The sequence below is a fragment of the Leptonotus elevatus genome, chromosome 9, assembly GCF_054856555.1.
Source record: "Leptonotus elevatus isolate MCC_2025b chromosome 9, RoL_Lele_1.0, whole genome shotgun sequence".
Taxonomy (NCBI): Eukaryota; Metazoa; Chordata; class Actinopteri; order Syngnathiformes; family Syngnathidae; genus Leptonotus; species Leptonotus elevatus.
This window is the reverse complement of record NC_141247.1, coordinates 4551543-4563669: the sequence shown is the minus strand read 5'-3', so window position 1 is coordinate 4563669 and position 12127 is coordinate 4551543. Positions and strand designations below refer to the sequence as shown.

Here is a 12127-nt window from a genome sequence, read left to right as displayed (position 1 = left end):
CTGTGTATACGCCTCATTCTAGTGACTTCTCCCCTATGGCTGTTTTGCATCCAGAGGAAATCTAAATGCCTGCTCTGAACATTGCTGCCACAACAGCCGCCATGCTGGCCAGGACTGAACATTGACAACAGCTGCCGTCCTGCCTTTTGCTGGGGGTCTGGACAAAGAAAGTTGGTGGTCGGAATGAGATGTGATCCATTCAGTAAAATGCTACATAGTGATATGCAAGGCATTTTTAATGTGTTGAGTGGGGAACTGTGATCTATAGCAAGATATTTCAGGAAATTGAAAACGACATATGTAAATTTGAAATGAGGGATTTTGAGAAAATTTATTTCAATCTATAGCCTACTCAATTTTTGCCTATATTTTTGGGAGAATCAGTTTCTGAATTGGTACAATGGGAATTTTATTAATATGTTATGATATGATATATTTTTATTTTCCCCGTGAGGAACTTTTTTGGACTTCGTCCAGCTGCAGCTATAGTATAAAATAAATAATAGAATAAAATGAGCAGTAACAAGTAAAAGACTAACTAAGAGTTTGATGGCTAAGTTTGATTTTTTTTTTTAACAGCACTGTGATTTATAAATCCCAGAAATATTTTGTGTGCTGTGTTTTTTATGAGCCCCGCTAATATGTGAAAGATTAGCAGTTTGAAGATGATTTTAGTTTGATTAAATCTAGGAAATGGTAGATATTTGTGAATTTTGTGTGATTTTATCCTCAGCCCCACTAATCTGTAAAAGAGGTGAGGTTGATTGGCAGTTTAAATAATTTTCGGGACTCTAGGAGAATTAGAGTAATATGGTTACCTCTATTTTTATGGCCCCAAAGTCATCATATATTAGTGTCTTAAGTTGTATCTGCTTATGCTCAGTTTTATAGTGTTTTGTAGCTCTTTTGTTTATCTCATAGCCTGATTTAGAGGGTTGAGTTATTTATGACGTTTTTTGAGAAATGAGGTCTCTATTTTGTCCTCCCTTTGTCTTGACGTGTTTGAAAAAAATCAGTGGATCTTTGTCAAATGAGGGAGTTTATGTTTAAGAATTTAACCAATGTAGACGAGTTAGAAAATTAAAATCAAACTTAAAAACGAAATTAAAAAGGTTGTGGGGTATCGGCCTACACTCCAATTGACAGGATGAGTTTGAAAATGATAATTCACAGTTTGAATATGAAGAAATCTATCAGAGGAAATCGATCGCAAAGTAAGTCTGAAGCAAGCAAGGACAATAATGCATATTCGCCGAATGAAGGTAATTATATTATATTATATATTTTATCTCAGAATCACATTTGAAAAATGTAATGTTTGGAGCCCAGTGTTTGCAAAAGAGTATAGATAATATGAATATATGTGAGTTTTTCCCAGCATGCCAGGATTCGGCCGGTCATGGGATTCTGGGAAGAGAATAAGATATGAAAGGCACAGTTATGCAAATTTAGAACAAATTTAGTCATGGTAAAAAATTACCTATTATTGAACAAAACCTATTTGAAAGATAAATATTTACAAGCTCTGTCTTATATTAATGAATGAGCGAATGTCATACAACTCAATCAAGGGCTGGGCTCTATTTTAATGTCACAAAAATAGATCTTTTCCTGTTCCAACAGCACAGGACCTACGGATCTTAATCAAATAACATTTACTAATCCCAACTAACAAAAACTATCAGGGTTTTTTCCTCCAAATAAAATTTATGTGAGTTTATGAGAAACTAAAAATGAAAAGTTTCTGCACTCAGGAGAACGGCCCCAGGGGGTTGAGGAGAAATTCCACAACTGGAAAGGAGACGTGCCAGGCTCGGCCATCTCATCAACTGATGCTCTCAGGTTGAAAGGAGAGACGAAATTCCACAACTGGAGCATCAATCTTATCACCTCCGACCTGGAGCCACGTCAGCTGAATCCGTGCCCGGTTCCGGAGCTGCCGTTTGAGGACATCAGTCAACGGATCAAGAGCAAGTGCCTTTTCTTGGGCAATCATTCCTTTGATCAGTCACATTTTGGGCAGAATAATCCCAGGTGACAAATCGAAGAATTTGGGTAGTCTACCCCAAATTCTTAAAGAAGAGACGAACTATTGCGACACTCTTTTCATTTAAAAAAAAAAAAAAAAGAGACCTTCAAAGAACTTCATCACAAGATGGCTTCAAAGAACACATATTCGTCTGCCGATATATTGCGACACTTTTTAATGAACAACATTTTATGTTAAGCCTCACATATGCTATGCTTATTTCACTAAAAATCTTTTAAATGTATCAAATTGTTTTTTAATGTCATATGATTGCTAAACTACCTCCTCTTCTGCTAAAGGGATGTTTTAAGGATAATTATTTTTACCACACAACCATTGAAAAAAAAAATGTTTTAATGTGTTGAGCTCTCAAGAGCTCAAATGAGGGAATGATGAGTTATTAACATTGTTTTTTAGTTTTAAATTATATTTTAGCCGTTTATAATTATGTTAACTCAGTATGGCTGTATGAATAGACCTATATTCTTATCTGTGTTACTTTCATGAGAAAGAGCAACGGGTCTGTCTATTCATTCGTAATCTAAAGGGAGGTTCCGGGGATTTTGCTGTGTCGGAAGGGAGTCAGGCTTATTATTATTGTATTTTTTCTAATCTGATTTATACCCATGGGAACGGATTCTCTTGTATTCAGTTGTAACCAGGTGTGTTGTGGGCTGACCTTTTTCTGAACCCTTTTTGTGAATAAATAACGATGTGAGCTGGAGAGAGGCAACACATTTGAACAGAGACATCGCTTGGATGGTTTGTCTATGTGGACCAGAAGCTTCTGGTAATTAAAACCTTTGCAAAGGAACTTCTTCAACAGAATCTCACCATTCAGTTAATTGAACACGCAAAGAGTACAATACTTAATATTGTCTACTCTAACACTCTCCTGATACCCAATGAAATACACATGATGCCTGGTGGTGAATATATAAAATAATTAGGACTGTCTGCTCGTTCCTACTAAAAATTAAGTGGGGTGAGGGGACTTGGTAATAAAAAGAATGAAAACGTGTCTGTGTCCTTTTTAAAATAAAAGTTCATTTTTTATGGGGTGTAATGCGACTTAAGTAATGGGAAGACTAACTGGGGAGGGGGCAATTGCTTTGAACAGCCTATATTGAATGGTATTCAGGCTGACCCATTGCGGCAAAGGGCAAAAGTGACGAGCGACGGCCAGTTCCTGTCCTTCGATTCACTGTTCAACTGCGAGGTCTATGACCAGCAGGGCGAGTCGTCGTCAACGTTTAAAAAAAAAAACAAAAAAAAAACCTGGCCGTACCACCACAATACTGGTCTGGTAGCTCCAGGTTGAATGGGTCCTTGAGAATACCTTTGTGTGGTTGACGTCTTTTGATTAGTATTGTTTGTTTTTAATTTGTCAGTGGTGAAGGAGTTAACGGGTGCACAGGTTTGTCTTTTGGGGAGGGGATTGACGTTTGTACCCAAACGTTCACTCTGCCGGACACCCACATCTGGGATTTGAAGTAGACTTGGCCGCCTTTCATCAGCGTTTGAAGATTATGGATATCCTGGGTTTTGAGCCACCTACATCGAGGACCCCTTTCACGCCTGACTCCGATTGGGACCCACAGAAACATCGGGTTCAACCCCTCCTTCGTGACCCCTTCACAAGGGACCGTGAGGATGCCAAGGGACTGCACAATATTAAGGAACCACTGAACATCACTTCCAAGGCTCAGTTTCTGAAAGGGGCTGAGCCGTTTAGGCCTCACAGACTGTATATGTTATCCAAAGTTCACAAACCTGTGGAGAAGTGGCCGGTTCCCCGGATTATTCTACCTGGACGTTCCATTGTGTCTGACTGTGGCAGCGAGAGCTACGGGGTGGCGAAATACATTGACTCCTTTTTGGTGCCCTTGTCTATCAATCACCTACTCTTCTCAACATGTATCTGCTCCCCCTTGGCCAAATCATCAGCCAGTTCGGCATTTCATATCACTGCTACACTGATGACACGCAACTTTATATTAAAACAGACACACACTCCTCATCCTTCTGATGTGAGGACCTTCTTCCTCACTTGCTGCACTTGCGCCACTTGCCTGGAGGAGATAGAGGTGTGGATGGACTCGTCACCAACCTGGGCGTGAGGTTTGACCCTCAGCTTACCTTTGAGGCCCACATCAAACACCTCTCCAAGACTGCCTTTCACCACCTGAGAAATATTTCAAAACAGTGCTGCTAGGTTCCTGATGAGAGTGCAGAAACATGAACATATCACCCCCACACAATGGGGGACCGGGCCTTCTGCTCTGCTGCTCCACGCCTGTGGAATGCCCTTCCGGACAACCTCAGGTCTCCCCAGACTATTGATAGTTTTAAAAATTGACTTAAAACTTTTCTTTTTAAATGACATTTTAATTTATAAATTTGTTTTATCTATCTCTGTGACATGTACTTAGGTTTTCTTCTTTTAACATTTTTATTATTGTGGCACTTTGAGATCTTTGGTAGCTGTAAAATGCGTTACAAATAAAAAAATATATTTTTATTATTAAGAACACGCAAGACTTCCTTGACAAGATTGGCACGCGTCGGATACATGGCAGATTCTTCTTTTTTATGTTGGACATTGTCAGTTTGTACACTAATTTTGCCACCACCATCCTTCACACATATTTAGTGGGACCCTGAAATCCCAGCTTCTTCGGATCAGCAGCATGCGAATGCATGATAGGCTGGAGGCTATTAGGATCCTACAGTATGTTTTAGTTAAGATGGGGTGACCAGATTTTTAAAATTAAAAACCCGGACAGTGAAATTTACAATAAATTTCACCAAATTAAATAGTTTAATCGGGGTTGGGTGTACGAGTGAAAGAACGGGTGGCCATTGCTAATGATAAATTTTATATTGGTTGACAATTCAACAGCGCTAAACAAGCAAATTCATGCACTCACCATTATCCAATCTTTTTTGCTCTGTCCCGCGAGCTATTGTAAGATGACTGTGCTGATTACCTGGCGCCGGTCGCGCATTGTAACACTGGAAATATGCTATTGAAAGCTCAGTTTGCATTGTTTGACCAACAAGTGGCAACTGCAGTGGATAGTAGGACTACATTTCCCATGATTCTTAGATATGAAAGCAGGAAGCCGGTCATGCCTACTGTTAAAGTTAAATTCACTTTTAATGGGTTTATCGTATGAATTGCTCTGACAAATGTGTCAGTGACATACACATCATGGCAAAAAACAGGATGCCAGGACGGAACCCACGGCTCAAAAATAAGTCTGTCCAAGCCAGATCGTGACGTCTGGTCACCCTAAGGTAACATTAATCTCTGTCTGTCCACCTGACTTTTTCCATCTTGTTTTAAATATGTTGTGATTAAACCAACTCTGGATGTTAACTCTATTGCAAATTATAGACCTGCCTTTTTTTCTTGTTTAAAAAATAAATAAAATCAAAAGTCTTTGAGAAAGTGGTCTGAAGTGAACTTTAATATTTTATTATTAAAAAAATTATTTATTTGAGCCACTACAGTCTGCTTTCCGTGTATATAATTCTACAGAACTTACAAAAAGGTGAATGATTTTTCATTGATGCTAGATTCAGACTCAACATCTGTGCAGCATTCCATATACTGTGGCCCAAGGTGTACTTTTGAACAGGCTCCAGAATCATTTCGGTATCACTGGTCAGTCTTGTTTAATAAACCCATCTAAGACCATGATGATTGCTATTGGACTGTCAAAATGTAGTCACCAGTTTGATGTTTCTCATTTCAAAGATCAAGTAGTAATGAACCTTGGTGTGTTCTTTTGTCAGCCCTTTTCATTTGATTTGCATGTAAAAAGAGGTTGGACGTGGCTTTTCTCCACCTCGGCAATCTGCATCCAGCAGCCATTGCAAGTATACAAAGAAAATACTTTTCCTCTTTTCTCCACACTTATGTGTCTGTCACATTTGTGCTTGAGATTACCGGTAAAACATTTTGGTTATTTGTATAACATCACAGACCATAGACCAGAGCACAGAGCCTTTCTGTATCTGTGATTGATGATGGTGACTAATAATTCACTGTGCTTATTAAATACAGCTATCTACATATTTTAAACCTCTCCTTATTACCGTTTTGGAAATAAATAAATAATCCACACATAACACAATATTTAAAAAATTCATTAATTAATGTCTTAGACATTAGGAAGCAAATTTGCTCACATGCATACTTTTTAAAAAATTAAGTAATGCTAGCTTCTCTTTCCTTGGGCTGTGAGGTACTGAAACTCACATGTCTTCTGTCTGCCTCCTCATTGACAACAGATCAGCATGGCTCAGAGCAGATCATGAGCTTGGAAATGTCAAGTGTCATAGTGAATCAATACAAATCAGCAAGGCTCAACATAACATTGTAAAGACTACAGCTTTGATCCTCAATGCGATGGAACAATTTACCTAAAGGAAATAAATACTCCCAAGAATAACTCCAGGAAAATATAAGTAATACTGTGTTTCTGACATCTAGACTGTACAAGCTGACAGGTGATTTAGTTTGAAAAGTTCTTTAAATCACTATATGGTTTGTGAAATACTGTACATACAAATGTCCTTCAAAGGTTTATGAAGCCCATTTTCTTCACAAAGATAGCCAGACTGGCGATCGAGATGGAAGTTACAGTATATTAGAATGAAGCAGCACAGTGGGTGAACTATGTACGGACACAATTAGCATTTTGTTGACACATTTATTGACAAGTGCCAATTTTTTTGTCTTTATTGAACATAAACAAAACAATACAACACAAGATAGGTAATTAAAAAAGCTGCAGAAGATTTCATTCTTCAAACCAAATACACATGTTCAATAATAGTATGAAGAAGAAATTAACTTATCAGGTCCTACCCCTGATTATGAGTACAAACAACAGGCCCAATTAATCACAATACTCAAACCAGCACCGCCCACTGCTCCATCATCATCATCATCTTCATTTCTTTTTTAAAGCTTATACCTTATTAACATATATATTAATTATTATATAAGTAAAAAAACAATTCAGTTCAAGAACTAGCCTATCAGAGACTATAAACAGAAGGCATGACCCCCAGCAATCTTGCTTTCCATTGTACATTTCCCAAATTACAACATAAAACCAGTGACATTTACATTTTTTGTAACACTAACATGAAAAAGTCATGCTAGCATTGTAACAGCTAGGGATGAGCACTATCTGTATCTGTTCGACCATCTAAATTATCTGTATTCGGAGCAGGCGTGGCATAAACCTGAAATGGGCATGGTTAACCAGAGGTAGGCGTGGCTCAACAAAAATGGGTGGGGCTTACATAAATACATTACTGTATTTTTTTTTAATGAAATAAAAAAAAGAGAAAAGATTTAGTTTGGAAATGATATGGGTTGATCAAAAGTTGCTATATTTTGTTTAATTGAAAATTATTGACAAAACAGCCTAATAAAGATTCAAATCAATGCTTTTGATCACAAAAGAAGAACTATTTTTCAAAAGTTTTTATAAACTCAGAAAATGTACGTGTATGAATAAATATTTACAGAACAGTCTGAGAATTTAGATTCACTTTTTTAATCACAATAGTAAGGGAACTATTTAGAACATGTTTTTTTTAATGACAAAGAACAGGAATATTTTTAAGTTTATGATTAAATATTTACAGAACAGTCTGAAAATGAATATTCACAGTAATTGATCACAATAGTAAAGAAACTATTTACAATTGGAGTTGTTTATAAACTCGGAAAATACTGCTCGATACAGCACATACAGTAGGAAATAATGAACTATTATGTGAATGAACAAGAATTGTCATAGCAACACAGATTTATTTTTCTATCGTTTTGTTTTCAATGTTTTATTTAATTTTTACTACCTAACGGGTAAAATCCTAATTCCTCACCAAAAACATCACCAAAGTGGTGTTTCCATCCATTCGCCCCTCTTTCTAGGTCATTCTGCTCTCCAAGCATTAGCCCCTCCCAATTTGAGAAAACAAACTTTTTGACCTTATTAGTTGCGGCCCTCCCCCGCACCATCTCTGCGGACTAAATGCACGCCCACTTTCTCTGAGACTTCCATGGGACAGTGGCAAAAGTAGCCTTTATCAGTAAACATTCTGTCCAAATGAATTCAAAGCAATCAATCATCCTTCACATTTGCAATGCCAATTGGCCGTCTTAAAATCCCAGAAAGGGTTCTGGCTGACACTTGTGTAAACCTTTTGCGCTAGGGAACCTTACTGAATGAATGGTGTAGTGGTTAGCGGACTCGCCCTGTAAGTATCAGTTCTACTGTTCGCTACCAACCTTGCCTTTTTTTGTTCCTTCTTTTCTTTCTTTCTTCCCTCTTCTTTCTTTCTTCCCTCTTCTCTCCTCCTCCTCCACTACGATTTATTGCGGCAAAGGAGCCATTCTGTGTCAAATGTTTATTGAAGAACTGAACATACTGGGAACGGAAATTAATAAGCTTTGGCTTCATCCCGTCAGACCTTTTTCTTTTCGGGTCCGAAAGGAAAAATGAAAAAAACACAAAAAAAAAAACTGCGGCGTTTTACTTCCGCATTAGAAAAATTGCCAGCAAAATACATAATATTTAATTAAAAATTTACATCGTCATAGTGTCAAAGGTAAGGTTTAATCATTATATGCCTATAGTTAAATGTGGAAGGGCTTAAAATTCCATGATGTAATCCCTTTAATTTTAAGATATAATTACTGTCGCGTGCCAGAAGGTGACGCCTCGTGGACATATTCCTCTCTCTCACTCTCCGTGCGCCGCACAGAGAAGGGAGGGGCCGGCTTTCCTTCAGCACGGATATTAAGGAAGTCTATCCGTGTTATATTCGTGCAGCACTCTGCAAATTTTTCTTTGATTATTTACATTGTAAAGTTCACCTCGTTATTTCAGTGCCTCATAGAAAAAGAAGAAGGGCACATAACACACTTTGGGGGGTGGGGTAGGGTGGAAACACCGTCTTCACCCTACAACTCCCCTCCAATTTTAATACACCACACAACTTGTGGGTGGGGGGGGGGGCTTGTGGGGGTGCCATCGGTTGGGGGCCGCAGTATAGAGTAGTGCTGCGGCTGCCCTCTCCGCTCCGCTGTCCGGCCCCTCTTCGGCGCCGGTGCCTGGGTGCGGGTGGTCCCCGGGGGCTGGGGGTCGGGGTTGGGGGGCTGCCGGTTGGTCGGGGTGAGGGCGGCTTTGTTGGGGGGGGGGGGGGCGGTGGTGGGGGTTGCGGGGTGGGGGGGTGCTGGGGGTGGGGGGTGTCTGGGGGATTGGGGGCGGCTGGGGCTGGGTTGGGGTGGGTGGCGGGGGGTCGTGGGGGGGTTGGGGGCCGGTGGGGTGCCTGGTGGGCCTGCAGTGCCCCGTCCTGCTGCGTTGGGCCGGGGGCGCGGGCCGTGTTGGGGCGGGGGGCGCTCCTGCTCCTGGGTTTGCTCTCCGGCCGGTGGCCCTGGCGGGGCCCGGGGGTCGTCCTTTGGCGCTGCCGCGGCCTGGGGGGCCCTGAGGTGTTGCGCTTGCTCTGTTCCGGCGGGGGTCGACGGCTCCCCTCTTTGGTGGAGATTTTCATGCATGCCAGATCCACCACACCAGCATCTACCGAAACTCAGACACAATCTGTTTCCTCCTCAGGTTATTGAATCGGTGGAGGCTGGTGTCTGCGGATCTCACGCGGCTTCGTCTGTCCTTCCTTCCTTTTCTCGGTCTCTCCTTTGGTCTCTTGAGGCCTCCCTGATTTTATGTTTTTTGGATTTGTTGGGGTCTGGATGTTTCTTGGGCTGGGGAGGAGTTCTGGGGGGGGGTGTCTGGTCGGTGCTGGATTTCACCTTCCTTGGTTTTCTTCGGTCCCCTCGGGTCTCCTGGTGTTCGGTTTAGGTGAACGGTATGAGATTTTTTTCTAATAGGTTTTCTGGTGAGCTAACAAATACACGCACGCACGCACGCACGCACGCACATACACATACTCACCCACACACACACACAAAAAAAAAAAAATATATATATATATATGTATTAAAAAAAAAAGAAAAAAAAAAAAAAGAAAAGAGTTAATGTTGAACGACACTGTAATTTCCCATTCTGAGCGGGACCTTGAACGCCTCAGTGACATGTTTTTTGTGTGTGTATGTGCATTCGTTTGAGCTATATAAATGGGCAGTCAATCAGAGGACTGTTGGTGTGGAACCTAAAAATAACGAGAGGGAAAGAAAAAGTACGAGGGACGAGAATCTGAAGTACGAGAGTTACATGAAAGGATGAGAGATAAAGAGTTTGTGCTTACAGTTAAGTGTTACTGGTTCAATTAAGGTAATTGTTTAAAAGCTTATTTTACTTATTGAAATGACGTGAGAAAATCCGTCATGTGAAATTAATGTCCGCTAATTGTGCTGCGTCATTAGCTCAAACGAAGATCTGCTTAGCTCAAAGTGGGAACAAGCTGAAGTGCGTTTTCCAACAAGCTTCTGAGTGAGTAGAAAGCCAGGAAATGTGAATTCATGGACGTTTGTAAAGACAGTAAGTTTATGAAGGTTTGTGAATCTTGTTGATAGTGTGCTTCGGGATAAAGTGTGCTTTGCGACTCTGCTAGAAGTGCTCAGGACTTGTCGTGAACGGGAGGCCTACTTTTCCACCTGTGGACCACGTGAGGATTTGTGTGGCTAAGCTAACAAACTGCTCTGCAGAAGGTTTGAGCTAACATTGCTCCAATATGAAGGAATTTGTGAGTATTCAAACTTTTCCTTGTGAATTGCAAATGAGCTCCAACAAGCTCTTTGGTACCCAACAAACTGAACTATTAAACCCCGGGTATAAAAAAATAAAAATCCTGATCATTAATTAACGCTGATTGTGGCGATGAGGCAGCAATGTGTTTCTGCTCAAAATGCGGCCAAAATAGTGTCTGTCTTTGTTCACTGCCGGTTGATTTATTGCAAACACATGCCTAGGAACCTTTGACAAGCATTAGTTTCAGTAGTGTCCGGTCGGAAACAACACTACTTCCTTTTCCGGACCAGCAAGTTCAAGTTGTGAGTCACGTCCAACGTCTGCTGACCAACTTGAGAAATTTGTCTGATTCGAGGTAAGTGCTGAAATTTAAAAATCTGTACCGTCCTTTTGTGTACTTGTGTCGCTAACACGTGGAGATTTCGGCCGACAACATAAGAAGAGCACCCCCCCCGCAAACGTAAATACGTTGTTTCTCGCCGGTTTCCAACACTCGCACGTGTTTTATGTATAAACTGCCACTCTCGTTATCATCTGTAAACATTACAAAAGTAATGCGTTGCATAAAAAAGGGCATTTCTGCTGATTATTTTTCTGTAGAACAAAAAATGAACATCATGTGTGTCTCTATGTCGTTCCACACTTAGACCCGTTTTATTTGGATACTGCCACACTCATCTGTTATCATCTGTAGACATAACAAGAATAACGTGTTGCATAAACAATGTAATTGCTGTTGATTATTTCTCTATATAATGAAAAATTACTATCCAACAGAAGCAAGTGTATCTTTATGGTTTTTACCATATTTTATTTTGAAATTATAACCGTAATTTATGTTCCTTATTTTTCTGCAGAAATACAAATGAACGCAGAGGCTGTGTTTTTGCCATGTTTCATGCAGCTGTGATTCAAGACATTTAACATGCCATGTCTATGTATGGTGCTATAAATTGTGTTAATAAAGTGTTCGCATGGGAGTTTAAGCTCATAGAGCAGCACATAGATAGTCATATAGCTAGCTTGCCCTCTCTGTAACCTATAAGTGTACAAGCAGACTTGAATGTACTTGAATGTAGTGGCGCCGATGTATTGGGCATCGGAAATACTCGTCAGTCTTCCGTCAGTGTTGGGCCCGGTCCGTCCCACCTCGGCGTCGAGAACATACATTTTTGGGTCGCTGCAGAGGCAGGCGTGCAGAACGAAGATAAATGAAGATAAAAATTTTTTAACAAAATGGGACGATGTCATTGCGGCCTGTGGGACTGTGGCGCAAAAGTTCCGTCCATAAGAAGCGAGCACGCTAACACTCAGTCGCACACTTCATTTCTACCCCGGTTAAACCTACGAACCGGACACCACA

The 12127-nt window shown here is 40.4% G+C and overlaps 1 long non-coding RNA gene across 1 annotated transcript; it reads left to right on the top strand.

Moving 5' to 3' along the window:
• Nucleotides 1–10199: 10199 nt before the first annotated feature.
• LOC147168037 (uncharacterized) lies at nucleotides 10200–10952 on the top strand. The gene is made up of 3 exons (XR_015095902.1): nucleotides 10200–10347; nucleotides 10440–10506; nucleotides 10590–10952. It is a non-coding gene; the product is annotated as an uncharacterized LOC147168037 (long non-coding RNA).
• The last annotated feature ends 1175 nt before the right edge of the window (nucleotides 10953–12127 follow it).